Below are 15,408 nucleotides of genomic sequence, written 5' to 3' on the forward strand. Positions count from 1 at the left end.
CACACACATATATACGAATAAATTGAGTAGTTTGGCATTAATGTAACAAAGCACCATTTATTTCTGCCTTAAATATTCCATGAACATTAACTTGACAGGTGTTAAGAGTAGGAGGTAAAATATGTTTTTATGTGTTTCACATAACTGACAGAGAAGTTTCTTTTAATTTTCAAATATTAAAGGTTTATTTTAACGTTACACTCTGCTGCCACTTTATGAAYCCCATTGCTTCCTGTAGTAGAAACATGTTGAGGTCAAGCTTTGTTTTCACGTTTCCTTTCTGAACTCTTAAGGATCTATTTCCAGTAGTTACATTTATCATAACAAGTAAATGTAAACTTTTAATTTGTGCATAATTTTTAGGTGGTAATTACAATGCTTATTGCTTGAGCTTTTCTGAAGCATTTTCCATGTTAAAGGGGACATATTCAAAATCTACATTTTTAGTCATTAAATATATTTTGTTGAGTACTTGTCTCTCCCAGGGCTGTGCAGATATACTGTATGTATGTTCTGTTTGGGTCAGATTTTTCAACCCCTCCAGTTTTCTGTGACAATTTTGGAACTATTATGCCACAGTATTTGCAATGCAACTGCCGAATAAGGGCAGGACTTACCAACTTACAACTCTTGCACTGGGTCAGACTCGTCCCAACAWGTAAGGCTGGATGGACAAGTCTTCAGTTGTCAAAATCTTTGAAATAATTTGTAAATAAAAAAGTTTTTGCGACACTAGATAGTCATAAACCCCTCTATCAAACTACAATGAACCGCTTTGGAAACTAAAGCGGAGCAGAGTGTGAAGCACCTCGTTTGGATTTAAAGAGAAAGCATCAATTTAGTTGATCTGAGACACACCTCAAAAAAGGGACGAAAGAGGGGCTGGTGGAGTTACAGTAAGGAGGAATTCAGACCAAAGCAATGTAGTTCCACTTCATATAGGCCCCAACTGAATGATTTAAATGTGGAAAAGAAGGATATGTCTCCTTTAAACTAGCTTCTGTTCTGATTGTTGTTCTATAGCCTGTGATTAATGTGGCTTTTAGGGATATTGCTCACCATTTATTAGTGTAACACTGTTACCCATTTTGTTACTGGATTCAGAATGTAGGGAAGAAACTGCAAGGGGAAAACTCCATTTCAGAGCATCCCTTTATCACGTTATTCTTCTTTTCCAGTCCCAAAAAAACCATAGAACCATTCCTTCAGTCTGAAACAATCCCCTCCCATGTTCATGGAAACGTTTCTGTAAAATAAACCATTCAGGTTTTAAGATGCATCGATGATCACATTGCATCCCTCTGAATCACCATCTAATCATGAGGTGCCTAAAGATTCCCACCCCTGCCAAATAGAACCATGGTCTATAGTGGAGGTTGAAGTAAACAATGTGTTTTCTGCACAAATGCCAGATTCCTCTTCTCTCAAGATGCCAAACATGATTATGTTTTAAAGAAAGGTAGATGCAGATTAAAGGAACATTCACAATAGCATCCACTGTCCATTTTCCCCTCCTCTATCCTGTGACTGCTTGTGTCTGGGTTTTTCCCCATGCATATTAGGCACAGGTGCAAGAATGGCCCAAGGCTCATCAAAGGATTTTTTTGCTTTCCCAGCAGAAGCCCCCATGGGCTATCTCTTCCGATGCTTCACGAGCCATTGCCTGGAGCAAGGATTTGAAACGTGTCCACTGATAAATGAACACCCCATTTGAGCCAGACCCCTGTCCTTTGTTCCTTTTATTTTAGATTGCATGGCTTTATTAGAAGCCACGCTGGTTGCAAGTTAGAGAGCTGTTGTATAAAAGGGGATTCTGGGCTCTGAAAGCCACGTTAAAATTGCCTCGCTTTCATTTTCATAGAACAGAACGAGGGAGCAGGGGCAGCAAGGTAAGTATCCCAGTGTGGTCCAGCTGCAGGTATATTTTCAAAAGGTTTAGGATTTCTTTGTTTATGAGGAGTCTCTTGTAATGTGTTTGGTCACACAGTTACTGTATTACAAATAACGCTTTCTATTTAAAACTGGAGACTTCCGTTTCACAGTTAGTGTTTTGTCATGAGTGTATAAGAAATGATTAAAACACTGCAGATATTTTCATGAATACCATTTTTGTTGTAAACTCTCATTTGTCTTGCTTGTGTTTCTAGTTTTTGGGGCCAAACATTTTTACATTAACTACATTTAAATCTACAACGAAAATTATTCAAAGAGGGAAATTGTTGCAGTTCTGGAGTGTAAATGGAGTGTTTTTCATTTGTACCTTCAAATATGTGTCAGCCCATTAAAGGAAATTAAATGACTTGACTGACATCCTTAGGGACCATGAATCTGCCGTCTCATTGGCTTTGCTTTTTTTGCTGGCACATACAAACACTGGAAACTCATTTTCACAGCACTGCATGTGCACAGCGAATATCTGTAGATTATTAAATTCAAAACACTCGTCTTTGATTAATGCTTTGTCTGCACTTCTGCTCGGGGCGTGGGGGCGGGGGGTAGGTACGATGCTCAAACACACAATGCATATCTGCCATACTAATCCTCAGCATGCATATGTAGAAGAACATAAGCATTTGTCCTCTGCTGATTCTTCTGTGCTAGATTGCTGATTATGGCTTGAATGGTTGGGCAAACAGAATAATTATGTATATTTTTGCTTAATTCAGCACATCACATCAGTAAAAGCTCGTGAATGCACTGTTGTGGATTTTCACTCAGCGGTGATCAGTCTATGATTTGCAGATATCATCTGTGTAAATTTGAGAGCATCGTCATGCTGTGGGGGTTTCTCATTCTGTGAACACTATAGTGAAAGGCAAACTATCTGCCATTGGAGGGTAATAATGTGTTTGTCCATTTCTGCTAGTTTGTGTGCACATGCGTTAATTTGTCTGTCATGTAAACAAAATATCTCATGAACCAGGGGATGTTTTTAATGAAACTTTTAAAGTAATCATTGAATGTACATTTATTACTGATTAATAAATTTCATTAATGAAGCTGCAAAAGTAGCAAATGCAAACATGCTGCTAATTTGGGTAATTTTACAGTTATTGATCTAAACTTTGGTGTGGTAATAACTGGAAATTATTCTTATTATATACTTCAAGCACCAAGACGCCACACATTCTCGCAGTATTTCCTGAAATTGTGTGAAATACAATGTAATTTACAAAGTTTGAATGAAACACTAAAACCCATTTCTCATAAAATGATCTTAGTTTAAAACTCTGGCATGAAAGGTGGCGAGCAATATTTAATCCTTGAAAGGATAATAGGCTTCTGGTGTGACAAAAACATAATTCTTTGYGCTCAGATGGGAATTTAATATTTGATTAATTGTTGAAAATCACATCTGCATGGTTATCAGTTTGTGATAGCAGAGGTGTAAAAGTTGGCAGAAGTTGGACTTATGGCTTTCTTAGAGGGAAACYCTGAGTGACACAAATGACACAAAAACTGTCAAATGGGCTTTTAGTCATATGCTAAGTATTTTTTTTTACCTCCAAATTAATAAATGTCTGTGCAGTAAAGATTGCTTGTTTTATAGACATCATTTTGCTGTAGACCAAAATAATGTCATGGTTAGCGAAACGGCAGTTTAATGGTGTTTTAATGTATTTGTTCCATATAAAAATTTGTTGATTGTTCACTGAAGTTTAATCAAATTGTTTCACAGGGACAAAACTGCAGAAAAATTGCAGTGTGAGGTCACAATGTTCTGGTAGGGAAGCCACATATTTCTGAAATAGACTTATAAAACATCTTGTTGATTTATTTAACAAAATGTGAATGTTGCATAGGCTGTACCATCTTTTAAAAACATGCAATTTTGATATTGTTGAATATAGCATGCTTAATATTATTGTATAAGTATTATTTGTTCTTTGATGTTTTGCACATTGGTGGTAATGACTTATAAGTAATACCAAAATTAGAATTTATCTACTTATATTTGTGATCTAAATTAAAAATTTTCTCTCTAAACATAAATTGTCTCAATTAAATAGCTAAACGTGACATGTTTGAAGGAGAGTCTCTGCAGAAGCCTTAAAAGTGCCATTTGATTACTTGGCAGCTAAAACAGTCACTGTGTGAATCAAACACACATAAGTGTCATTTATTTATCAAGAACCAGTTTGAGTTTTCCTGTCTAATGATTGGCTGCCTGAGCAAAACTGACGTATGGTACACAGTTCTGCTTTACATTTTTTTAACACAAATTCTTAAGAATGGGGGGCGGGGGTGTGTGTGTACAGTATGTATTTCCCGGCACATAGTTCACTTGTACACCACAATCAAGCAACTTAATTCAAATACCAAAAACTGTGAAAAAGCACTCTATCCAAACRCCTTGAAATTTGCCTCAGTCTCTTTTAGTAACCTTTCATTGTTAATGGCACTCCCACTTCACAACAATGCTTCAGGGGAGGGATGCTCTGTGGGGTGGGAGCTCCAGGGAGGTGCTTTGTAGCACATAAGTGTTTAGGCAGCTCCACATGGCCACAGGAAATTCAATGATTTCTCAAACATGCATGGGTGAGTCAAAGCAACACTCTGGGTATGTTTTTTGATGAGGGAATAATGACATTACAAGATCTAAAGCTCGAAAAAGTTGCTTTTGCATACCCCCACTCCCACACACATACATACACACACACACCCCAAGTAGCTTAAGTACAGTCATTTGTCCTTATTTTTTGCCTGTTATTGAGGATACCTTTGACAACTGATGCTTACTTTTTTCAGTCATCCAGCAATTTACTCCCAACAAGACTTCCTTGCTGTAAATGCATTATAGTTGCATACATATATGTATAGAGACTGCTCTTGACATTCGACATTCTCAAATGGAATACTCCCTTCTCTCCTTCTGCTTTTTTATTAGCTGTAAATAAAACACACCACAACAAGACCTTGGGGTTCATTCAAGAGCAGAAGCAAATCTCATATATTATTTTTGTGCCATGGATTTGTACTAAGGTTAGTTCAGGTCACGTTAAGTCCAAGTGGCATGCATTCATATTTAGCATCCATATAATATATTTTGCCACTTTGATAGACTTGCTGCTTCGATGCCCATAACTGATTTAAATGATGGTGTTCAAGATGCTAAAATGCACAAAGTGTTGAAGAAAAAAATTAATTTTATTTATAGCACATTTACAAAAATGTCAAAGTGCTACAATAAAAACAATCAATAAAACAATTAATATAAAATAGCAACAAAACAAGGACCATAAAATACAGATTCAACATTAAAAGATAAGAGCAAAACACATTAGCTAAAAGGAAATCTTTTAAATCATTGCGTAAAAAGAAATGTTTTTGGACCTGTTTTGAAGCACGCTACGGTCTGTGGAGCCCTCAGATGAGGAGGCAATGTATTCCACAGCTGAGGAGCAGCACAAGAAAAGGCCCGGTCACCAATAGTGCAGGTGCGAGTCTTGGGAATGTGAAGAAGATTTGTATTCGAGGAGCAGAGCATGATTGAGGGACCGTGAAGAGTGAGGAGATCTTGTAAGTAAGATGGCGCATTTCCATGCAGACAATGAAAAGTGAGAAGGGAGATTTTGTAGTTGATCCCGGCAGAAACAGGATGCCGGTGAAATAACTGAAGAACGAGGTAATGTGTTCAAATTTRCACACCCTCAGAATACTGGCAGCACTATTCTGAACATACTGTAATTTGTGTACATTCTTCACAGAAGTTCCAATGAGGAGAGCATTGCAGTAATCAAGTCTGGAAGAGATAAAGGCATGGACAAGTTTTTCTGCATCAGTGAGGGAAAGTGTAGACCAAAGTTTTGCAATATTTCTGAGGTGGCATAATGAAATTTTGCAAATATCCTAAATTTGGTAAGCTGTGGGTCAAAAATAACACCAAGATTAGTGACTGTATTAAAAAGTGGAATGTTCTGATCAGAAAAAGTAATACTCAGAATTTTCTGATGCTGAATTTAATGTAAAGTGCCAGTTTTAATAACTTCATTTTTTGAGCTGTTAAGGTGGAGGAAATTTTGTTTCATCCATGCCTTTATCTCCGCCAGATAGACTGAAAGTGTGGAAATAGAAGAAAATGGTGGGGTCTCAGATACATTGCTCCCCATCCTAACATATAACTGAGTGTCATCAGCATAACAATGAAATGATACCCCATCGCTGCTGATAATGTGCCCAAGTGGTACCATATATAAATTAAAAAAGAAGGGGTCCCCGGGGTCCCAGAACTGATCCCTGGGGCACACCACAGGAAATAAAGTGGGTCTGTGATCTGGCATGCCCAATGGAGACAAATTCAGATCTATTTGTTAAATATGATCGAAACCACTCCAAAGCGTGCCAGAAAGCCCCACAAGGTTCTCAAAATAATGGAGAAGGATGCGATGATCCACCTAGTCAAAAGCTGTTGGTAAGTTTAGAAGAATGAGAAACGACAATGAGCCACGATCAGCATTGATCAGCAGATCATTAGTCACTCGAACCAAGGCTGCTTCAGTAGTATGAGCAGTACGGAAACCAAATTAAAATATATCCAAAATTCTGTTGTCTTGCAGGTGTTCTTGAATATATATCTTGAATATCCTTTTTTTTSTTGGCTTAGCCTTCAGAGGAGTCTGACGCTTTTTTGCTCTCTCCTGAACCTGCCCCTCCTTTCCTGCTTCAGCTTTTTCAAGTTCTTCTACCTACTGTCCGAAACAAAAAGGAATTATGGATTTGGTCAACTGGTCTCAGAACGCAATTGACATTATTGAAAGCGATCCTGGCAGCGGTCCGGTCTTTTGAGAAGCTGTCGGGAGCGATGGATGGAATCTGCCATTCTGAGAGCGCACAGACTCAGATGTTGGGGGAGATAAGTTGCAAGCTGGATGTGATTCTGACAAGAATCACAGCTCAGCAGCGTGCCTCTGTCTTATAAAGATCACACCTGGGTGAAGCTTCAGACAGTGGAAGGTGAGAAGGACAAGTAATTCAGAATATTTCGTATTTTTTTCACCATTTTCAGAGATGCAGTAATACTGAAAGCAGCTAGAAATTCAAGGCCGCATGTCCCAAAACAATTTTGTTTTATCTTTTTGGATCCCAGCTGCTGGCCTCAGTTGGCACCTTTATCTGAACTCCCCGGGATGATACGTCAACAAGGGCTTGATTGCCTTCCCTTTCCCCCGTATCACTCGTGTGGGACCTGTCTGAAGGCCGTGAAGGAGGAAGGGGAAACTCTGAACTCTCTGAACTGAGCACGAGACAATAAGATCTGGTCTCAGGACTCTGGCTGGTCCAGAATCAGTTCCAGCATGAAGAAATCAACCTCAATGTCACCGACTCCACTGAATCCCGCCCCCATCTCATGTGTTTGACCCCAAGCCGCCCCCATCCCCATCACCAGCTGTCTGCTCCGTAGCGAGTAGATTTTTGTGCATATGATTCTGTGTTTATGATGCAAACATAGGATCAGAGCAACCTTTTTAACTCATCTCTCCTACTGTGTATTTTCAAGCTGCAAAAGGTAGCGTGACCATGTTACACAAAACCTGTTCATCCATTCCCCCATGTCTGTTATGTGTGTCTTTCTCTTGAACGGGTGTTCTTAACTGCAATTTCATTCTACATTGGGCGGCTGTAGCGGAGTGGTTAGGGGAGTTGTCCTGGAACCGGAAACTTGCCAGTTCAATCCCCCCTCCAGCCATCTGTCATTGTGTCCTTGGGCAAGACACTTTGCCTACTTTGCCTACTGATGGTGGTTAGAGGGTCCAGTGGCACCGGTGCATGGCGGCCTCGCTTCTGTCTGTGTGCCCCAGGGCAGCTGTGGCTACAATGTAGCTTACTATATCAGTGTGTGAATGTGTGTGTGAATGGGTCTATATCTGTAGTATAAAGCGCTTTGGAGTCTGGAGGGACTTAAAAACGCTATGTAAGTTCAGTCCATTTACCATTTTACCATTGCATCCCTGATGTTATGTTTGAATGACAATAAAACTGATTCTGATATAAACAGAAACTAATTTCACCATGAATTTGACACGAAAGGGAAGTTTGGAAATAAGTTTATGGTTTTCCAGGTCCAGTGTTGGGTTTTGAAAGAAGGGTTTGATTAAGGTGTGTGTGTGTTGGGGGGGGGGGGGGGGGGCGCGATTTAAAAGAATGATTCACTATAGTAGTGATGAGAGGACTGAGGGAGGCAATGTTGGCCTTGACCAGAGATATTGGGAGGGAGTCAAGAAAATGTGGAGGGTTTCATAGTCCTCACAAATAAGGGTGTAATTCTCCAAATATCATTATCACAGGACTCCACAATATTAAAATAGCATGTTTTTGTTTTAATGTTGTGCCTTGATCAACAACATCAGTTTTCCCCCTTTTTGGCACTTTTTTTCTTTCTTTCTGCGTTTGCAGTAGAAAGAATCAAGGACATCCTTGCACTCGAATAAATTTACAGCCTTCACACCCATTGCTCCCCATGACTCTGGGAGGATGTCAGCATTAATACGTCAGCTGAAGGATAGAACCCCCTCCATCTCTGCTACCACCACATTAATAGGACAACTCACAGTTTGGCCAGTAATAAGGCTCCTCTTAATTGGACAAGACAGTGTCTCCTAACAGGGGACATCAGTGCACGGCACAAATTCAATTACAGCGGACCACTTGACTTTATAATTGATATTAAGGGATGTTAAAAATGGCAGGAAACTGTCAGCAATAATTTCTGAGGGGTAAAGGAGGGTAAGGAGCACAGCAGAGGTGACTTGTTTCAACATCCATTGTATCCCTTTGAAATGTCACACAATTCCAGTAAGACAGCTGTATTAATGTAGAAGTTTTCAGTAAAAGTCTTAAAATATTTAGTTTTAAAATGAAAAAAAAAATAAATTTTTACTAAAACATTCAAAAGGTTTGAGCTGAAATGGAAAGCTGGAATGTATCTGTCACAACAGGCACACATTTGAAAGCAGACGTGTGTGTGCACACTGCCATTTTATCTTCCCTCAGTCAATACCACATACCTGTCAGAAACGCTGAATGATTGCCTCCATCGCAGCGCACGTTCACAGCGGGGGAGATTGATCACACTCGTGGTATTAGAAATAAAATGGCTTGCCACATGGAGTTGTTTCCCTCCTGCTGGCCACTCACCAAGTGTGACAGATATAGAGCTCTGACTGTTAGGGTTACTATTGGTGTTTGAAATGGGACACGTATACCACAGGCCACCGCATGAGATTGATGAGGATCAATCATCTGATTGATGAGCAGAATAGTCTCTCAGTAGCTTGTTTCCTGACCCACAACAATGTTACAACACCACAACTATTAGGGGGAAAATGCCATGAAAGCATGTAGGCAGCTGTAGTCTTGAAAGAGATGGTGTGTAGCTGTAGGCACTTAAAGCCATAGTTCACCTTTTTAGATGGGATTCTACCCAAAGATGGTGGGCCTGGGGTGACCAACCCTGACACTCAAGGGCCACTATCCTGCAGGTTTTAGAGGTTTTCCTGCTCCATCACACCTAATTTGAATGAATGGTTAATTAACAGGCTTTTGTGGAACTTGACAAAGCAAGACTGTCACAGAATAAGGTGTGATGGAGCAGGGAAACAAGTAAAACACGTAAGATTGTGGCCCTTGAGGGCTTAGATATCCATGTTATAGACTACATCTGCTATCGATAGCTCTTTGTATGACTGTAGTTTGGAGAAATAGTTCATTTCTAACTGGTTTAACTAGTGGATAGTCCAAACAGGACCAAGAGTAAAGTAGATTGATGCCATTTTAAAATAACTCCAGATTTAAAGCTTTCATAGTGTCTCATGTATTAGCTATTTTAAAACCTTTTACACTGCAATCAATTTTTCATTATGCAGTTCTCCACTTATTGTAATAACTAACCAGCCAGTTACAGTTGGCAACTAGTTGACAACTAAAAATTTTAAAATAAAAATAATATATAAATAAATGCAAATTTGTCATTTTCTGTTCCAGACTTACTGAATTCAGTGTTTTTGACCAAGCAACCATGCCTTGTAGTTACATTTTGTGCAGCCAATTTTTGAAAATCACGATTCTATGTATTCTATTCTATGTGGACAGCTTGTAAAACTGTATTCTTGGACATGCACATGATTTCATTTCCCACCTCAGCCCACATTGTACTTGTCTTAACCTGCTTTGTTCTCACTTTGGCAGCTTCCCCAAATTTTTGGATTCAATCTACAGGAATACACTGTGGAAATGAAAATAGGGAGATTTGGACCAGTTTTTAAATAATCATCATTCATCAGTGGCATGCTTTAAAAAACATGTATTGTCTTATAGGTCCAATGCATGTGTCAAACTCCAGCTCTCATCCTTTTACAGAAATCAAATTAAGCCTCTTTATCTCATGCAAGGAATTTCAGAACATCTGCCTTTGTTGGAGACATGTTGAAGACTCCCTCTCAAATTTGACTGGGAATTGTATCCCAGTCAAATACTAGCTTTATATAAAGAGTTTTTGCAAACACATATGACAGCAGCAGAAGCTAGCTGTAGCACTGCTGGTGTAGCCTGCAACGTCCTGCAAGAATATTGTATTTCTTTCAGAATATTTGTGTAATGTGAAACTGATAGTGGTGCAAAGGTTTACAAAACACCGTGCATAAATCATTCTGAAATTATCTTGGATTAGCTTGTCAATTCCTTTAATATTCTCTATTTCTCCAACCTGAGGTCATTTACAGAGCTATCTACAAAAGGAAAGATATTAAACAGTTAATACTTATCACTGTTCCACAACTCTACTTTCGAAGATCCAAACTTTCCTTTTAAGTTTTAATTGTTGGTGTTTACATGGATCATAGATTTGTTGCCTTGTAGCTATTTACTGTATTTAATACATTTTAGTTTTTGGTTGACTGACAGGGTTGATGAAGCCTCAGCTGTGATTGGATTTACAAAAATCCCAATGCTTTTTTTTTCCTGTGGAAGTGTAGGTGGAGCTAATAGGATGATACATGAGTCAATCAAGTAAACATTACCTAAAGCATAGTTCTCTTAAACTAAATATATTTCTAAGGAAATCCTGCATGCAGTGTATAGCCAATACTAGAAGTAATTGTCATTTAAATGCCTAAAGGTTTGAACATGAATCTAATAAAAAAAAAATATTTTCTCCTTTTACATGTTTCTTTCTTCACTGGCACAGAACACTGTCTGTAGGCAATCGGCATTTGTTACAATATGTTGTCTTATCTAAGTTATAATATTTCTCTCTAAAAGATAAGACGTTCATTTCAGGCTTCTTTAGCAAATTATGCAGCTCACTATACCAGCAGGGATGTTTGGTACCAATTTAAAAGATTATATGTGTGGATGATAATGAGCTTTAGCCCAAAAGAGGATTTAAACATAAAGAAGGCTGTCCACTGCTTAGTTTAGAAAATTCTAACTCACAGATTTAGTGGTTAAAAAAACACTCCCTTAAGAAAATAAAACAGAGCAATAAAAGAAAATTAAAAAGTAAATAAGGTAACATTTGTCATCATGTTAGGGCAATTTGGACGTGAGCAACAGTGGTCTCATAAATTATTTTAATACCCCCCTGATCGCATGCTATTAAAAACCCACAGGGAGGAATAAAGCTGTATTCTTACTGCTCTGCAAATGTCCTGAAGGGTAAGATGGGACYGTGCCCCAAAAATATCACACATTTAACCATGGGCTTCGCTGCATGAATAATCCATGTGGGTACACCTCTGCATTCTGTATCAGCCTGCACTCGGCCTCTGCTCATCTGTACATTCTATATCTCCTCCTTCACAACTGAAATGGCAATTTTCTATAAGAATTCATCACACTCCATCTTACCAGTGCTGCCACTTGTCTTCGTGTTCACCAATCAACTCTCTTAACTACTGTGCAAAAAAAAAAAAAAAAACTGTTATCACTTCCTTTGATTAGTGACTTCCTCCAATCCTGTAATCATTATTCATAATTAGGTCTGATAAAAGGCTGTTTTACCAAAAGTCTCCATGTAGGATTGCTTTTCTGCAGAAGCATCTATAATTTCACTTTTGATGTAGTCCCTAAAATAGTACCTCTTAGGTTTTAAAGCACTGTCAAAACTCTGTGTTTCTTCTTTAAATTACATGCTTGGAGTATCTGTTTGAGTGCAGTGAGATTGGGCTAAATAATAGCTCACAACCCAGGATGATAGACGGCCGTGGCTGAGCAGGAACTTGTGTGAGGAGACTTTATGGTTCTGCGTTTTTACATTTTCTTCAAAATTTATTCCACTGTTGTAACTGAGTCAGTTGGTTTTTCTATTGATTGAAACAGTTTTCCCTCTCCGGGTTGCTACAAGTTGGATACATTTCATTTTGTTATGGAAGAAGATTGATTTTCAACTAGTTTGCCTTTTTTATAATCTGCCTCTGTATTTAGAGTGACTCAATTTACTAATCTGAACCTAGTGTCATAAACAAGCAAAAACCATAGTGATATAATGTATTATTTAAAAGTAGTTTATTTTTTAGTTGAAATTTAGTGATTTGAAGTCTGTCAGCTGTTATTTTGAACCTGATGGTTGCAACCATACTGAAATTAAATTTATCATTACTGTTGGCTAAAGTTCCAGAGACCCCTCAAGACTCAATTAAATAAAATAAAGTACTAAAATGCAGAAAAAAAATGGAACAACCCTTTCAAAATTTTGTTACAGTTCTAAATTAAATTAACTAATTGTATTTTTTCCTCTGTTCTCCACTTTAGTATTGTTTGTATCTCAACAGGCTAATTTTAGCTAGTTCTGTTTAATGAAGTTATGAGCCTGCAGTAAGCTAAATAAGTACACATGGTAACTTTTGTAGCTTATTGCTAATGTTTGTTTATGACATCAGCATGTTGGGTGGCACTCCTTATAAACGTGACGTGACAGTTTGTTATTTTGCTACTTGAGATTTTAAACAAGGACAATTTTAAGGAAATTCCAGGCCATTATGCACAGCTGACCGACAACTGTTAGCAACATTTACGGGAAACTTTGACACTTCTGTGTGCTACAAACAAACAAACAGACAAACAAAATGGAGGAAACAAAATCAAACAACAACAAAAAAAGAAATTCATTAAAGCAATAAAACTAGAAAGAAAACCATTTTAATTCGACAATTTAAAAACGAAAATGTAAAAAACAATTAGGAAATAATAATCTGTCATACCCTTGAGAGGAGATTTTTAAAAAAAAATACTCACAATTAAAGCTAAATATACAATTTGTGTGGCAAAACAGCTAAAAGGTGTTTTACTGTATTTGGTTTAAACTCTAAACTTCACTATGTGACTTGACCTCATACGTATATCTCAAAGCTCTACTAGGTTCATACTTCATTAGTGTTTCAGTCATATAATCAGGACCCAAACCATTTAGTGATTTGTGTACCGGTAGTAGAAGTTTGAAGTCTGTGGCAGATTGGGAGTCAGTATAAAGACTAAAGTAATATAGTCAGGGCTTGAGCTGCAGCATTTTAAATAAGCTGTGATTGTTTGGGAGATTCCAGTTAGAAGACCAATATAATTCAGTCAGCTGGAAATAAAAGCCTGAATGAGCATGGGAAAATAGACTTTGTTTTTTATTCTAACTTCTTGAGTTGGTAAAATGTTGTTTTGGAGATTGATTTAAAGTGAACATTTCCATCCAGTCTGAYCCAGAGCCAGAGGAAATTGTAGTAAGTAAATCCATACCTTATATCTGTTCCATCGCAAATACTGTAGCGTCATAGTTCAGAAGGCTCAACGAACTGAAAAATTTGAACCAAACAGAATATAAAGATATTTTTGCAGCACCTGAAGAGACTAAATTCAACTTTCCGGCACTCCTAGAGACTCCAAGTCATAACAAAATGTATCGGCTAAAAAAGTGAATTTTACACGTCTTCTTGTACATATTCTGACTTTGATTTACTTTCACTAGTTGTTTTTAAATGTGCTTTATAAAAGATTTTGGTTTGATGTATTGAAAAAAGACCATAGTTTCTGACTAATCTGWGTTCACCAGAATGTATTGTTTATACAAGGATTTATCTTTTTACTTTGTGTTCAGTTTTGTTTGACAGCCTGACAGAAAGAACCCATGAGATTTTTCCTCCCAACTCCCCTTAAACCGATGTGTCAACATGTTCAGTTTAAGCTTTGGAAGGTTTCTCTTCCAATGCAGGAGTGAACGAATGAGTGGGTGCTTTAATAATGGAATAAGATGAAAGAAGCCCGTCGACTAAAAGCGCGTTTATGTGTAGACGCACCGTACACTGAGCAGGACTTTGAAATTAACACTACTCAACAAGAGCCGTGTGTTTTACTCAAAAAGACTTAGAGAAGAAATTTATTTTTAAAGCTTTTTGAAAATGATATTAAATCAGGTAATGTGGAAAGCTGTAAATCATTTCTACCTCTTTTTTTAAAGRTGGTAAAAGTATTCAAACAAAAGGATGGAGTGGAGTGAAGGTTTGCGGTGTTCAGTGTTCCCATTGGAAACTTGCATAAATTGTACTTTTGCTCTTTTTTTAATTAAACCTCTGCAGCACAATGCAACTCCACTTGCATAAGTTGTTGCAAGAAATCATGAAAACAGTGTAGCATTTGAGGCTGTCAAGTTGTCAACTCAGCCAGCCACTCAGCGTGTGCCTTTTTTTCAGGACTGCCTTTTTTTAATGCAAAGTTCGAACACATCCCTCCCTAACACTGTTGATTCCCTGTTCAGTCTCCCTCTCTGCCAAGTGACAGCCAAGAATAAAGAAACACTACACTCTTGTTCGCTTTATCTTCTCTTCAGCTTTTTTTTTCTTTCCCCCCTCATTCTTTTTTYAACCAAGCTGAGATGGGTCAAAGCACAATCAACTTATTTCTCTGACAAGAAGGAAAACAGTGAATCAGGTCTCAAAGGAATCTTGCCAACTTTAGAGCTTTTCAGTTCTCCCCCCCTTTTTTCCTTGGGAAGGGAGAAAGGATGTACTCTTGCTCGCCAAGGAGCACGCTTTTGTTGGTTTGCAGGAGAGTGACACACTGCAAGCTTTTGGAAACGAACCAGGTTGAGTCCGTTCTTCAGGCCTTGGCTGCTTTTCTTCCCACTGTTCCTCACTCTGAAGATACAAGCAGGTTCCATTCAAATCCTCCTTTGTAGCATTTTTTATTATAATTAGCAGGGAATTACCCAGGTTTATACCCACAGAAAGTTTGTAATTTTATTCAAAGCGAAGCACCTATTGTTTGAGCTATTTTAATAAAGACGCTCCAAATTTTCTTTTAAAAACTGGCTCCGAAATTAAAGGCTTAAAAACATTGACACAATTTCATACATGTCAGCTTATATGGATTGTCCGTAAGTTATAAGGATTTTACGTCATTTTGCAGGTATACAGACGTATAGAGCAATCT

The 15,408-nt window shown here is 38.0% G+C and overlaps 1 protein-coding gene across 2 annotated transcripts in view; it reads left to right on the forward strand.

Moving 5' to 3' along the window:
* Positions 1-15,408, forward strand: part of LOC106521336 (interleukin-1 receptor accessory protein-like 1) — a 362,538-nt gene that overhangs the window by 24,394 nt on the left and 322,736 nt on the right. The window lies entirely within an intron of this gene.

The sequence above is a fragment of the Austrofundulus limnaeus genome, unplaced genomic scaffold (genome assembly GCF_001266775.1).
Source record: "Austrofundulus limnaeus strain Quisiro unplaced genomic scaffold, Austrofundulus_limnaeus-1.0 Scaffold107, whole genome shotgun sequence".
NCBI lineage: Eukaryota > Metazoa > Chordata > Actinopteri > Cyprinodontiformes > Rivulidae > Austrofundulus > Austrofundulus limnaeus.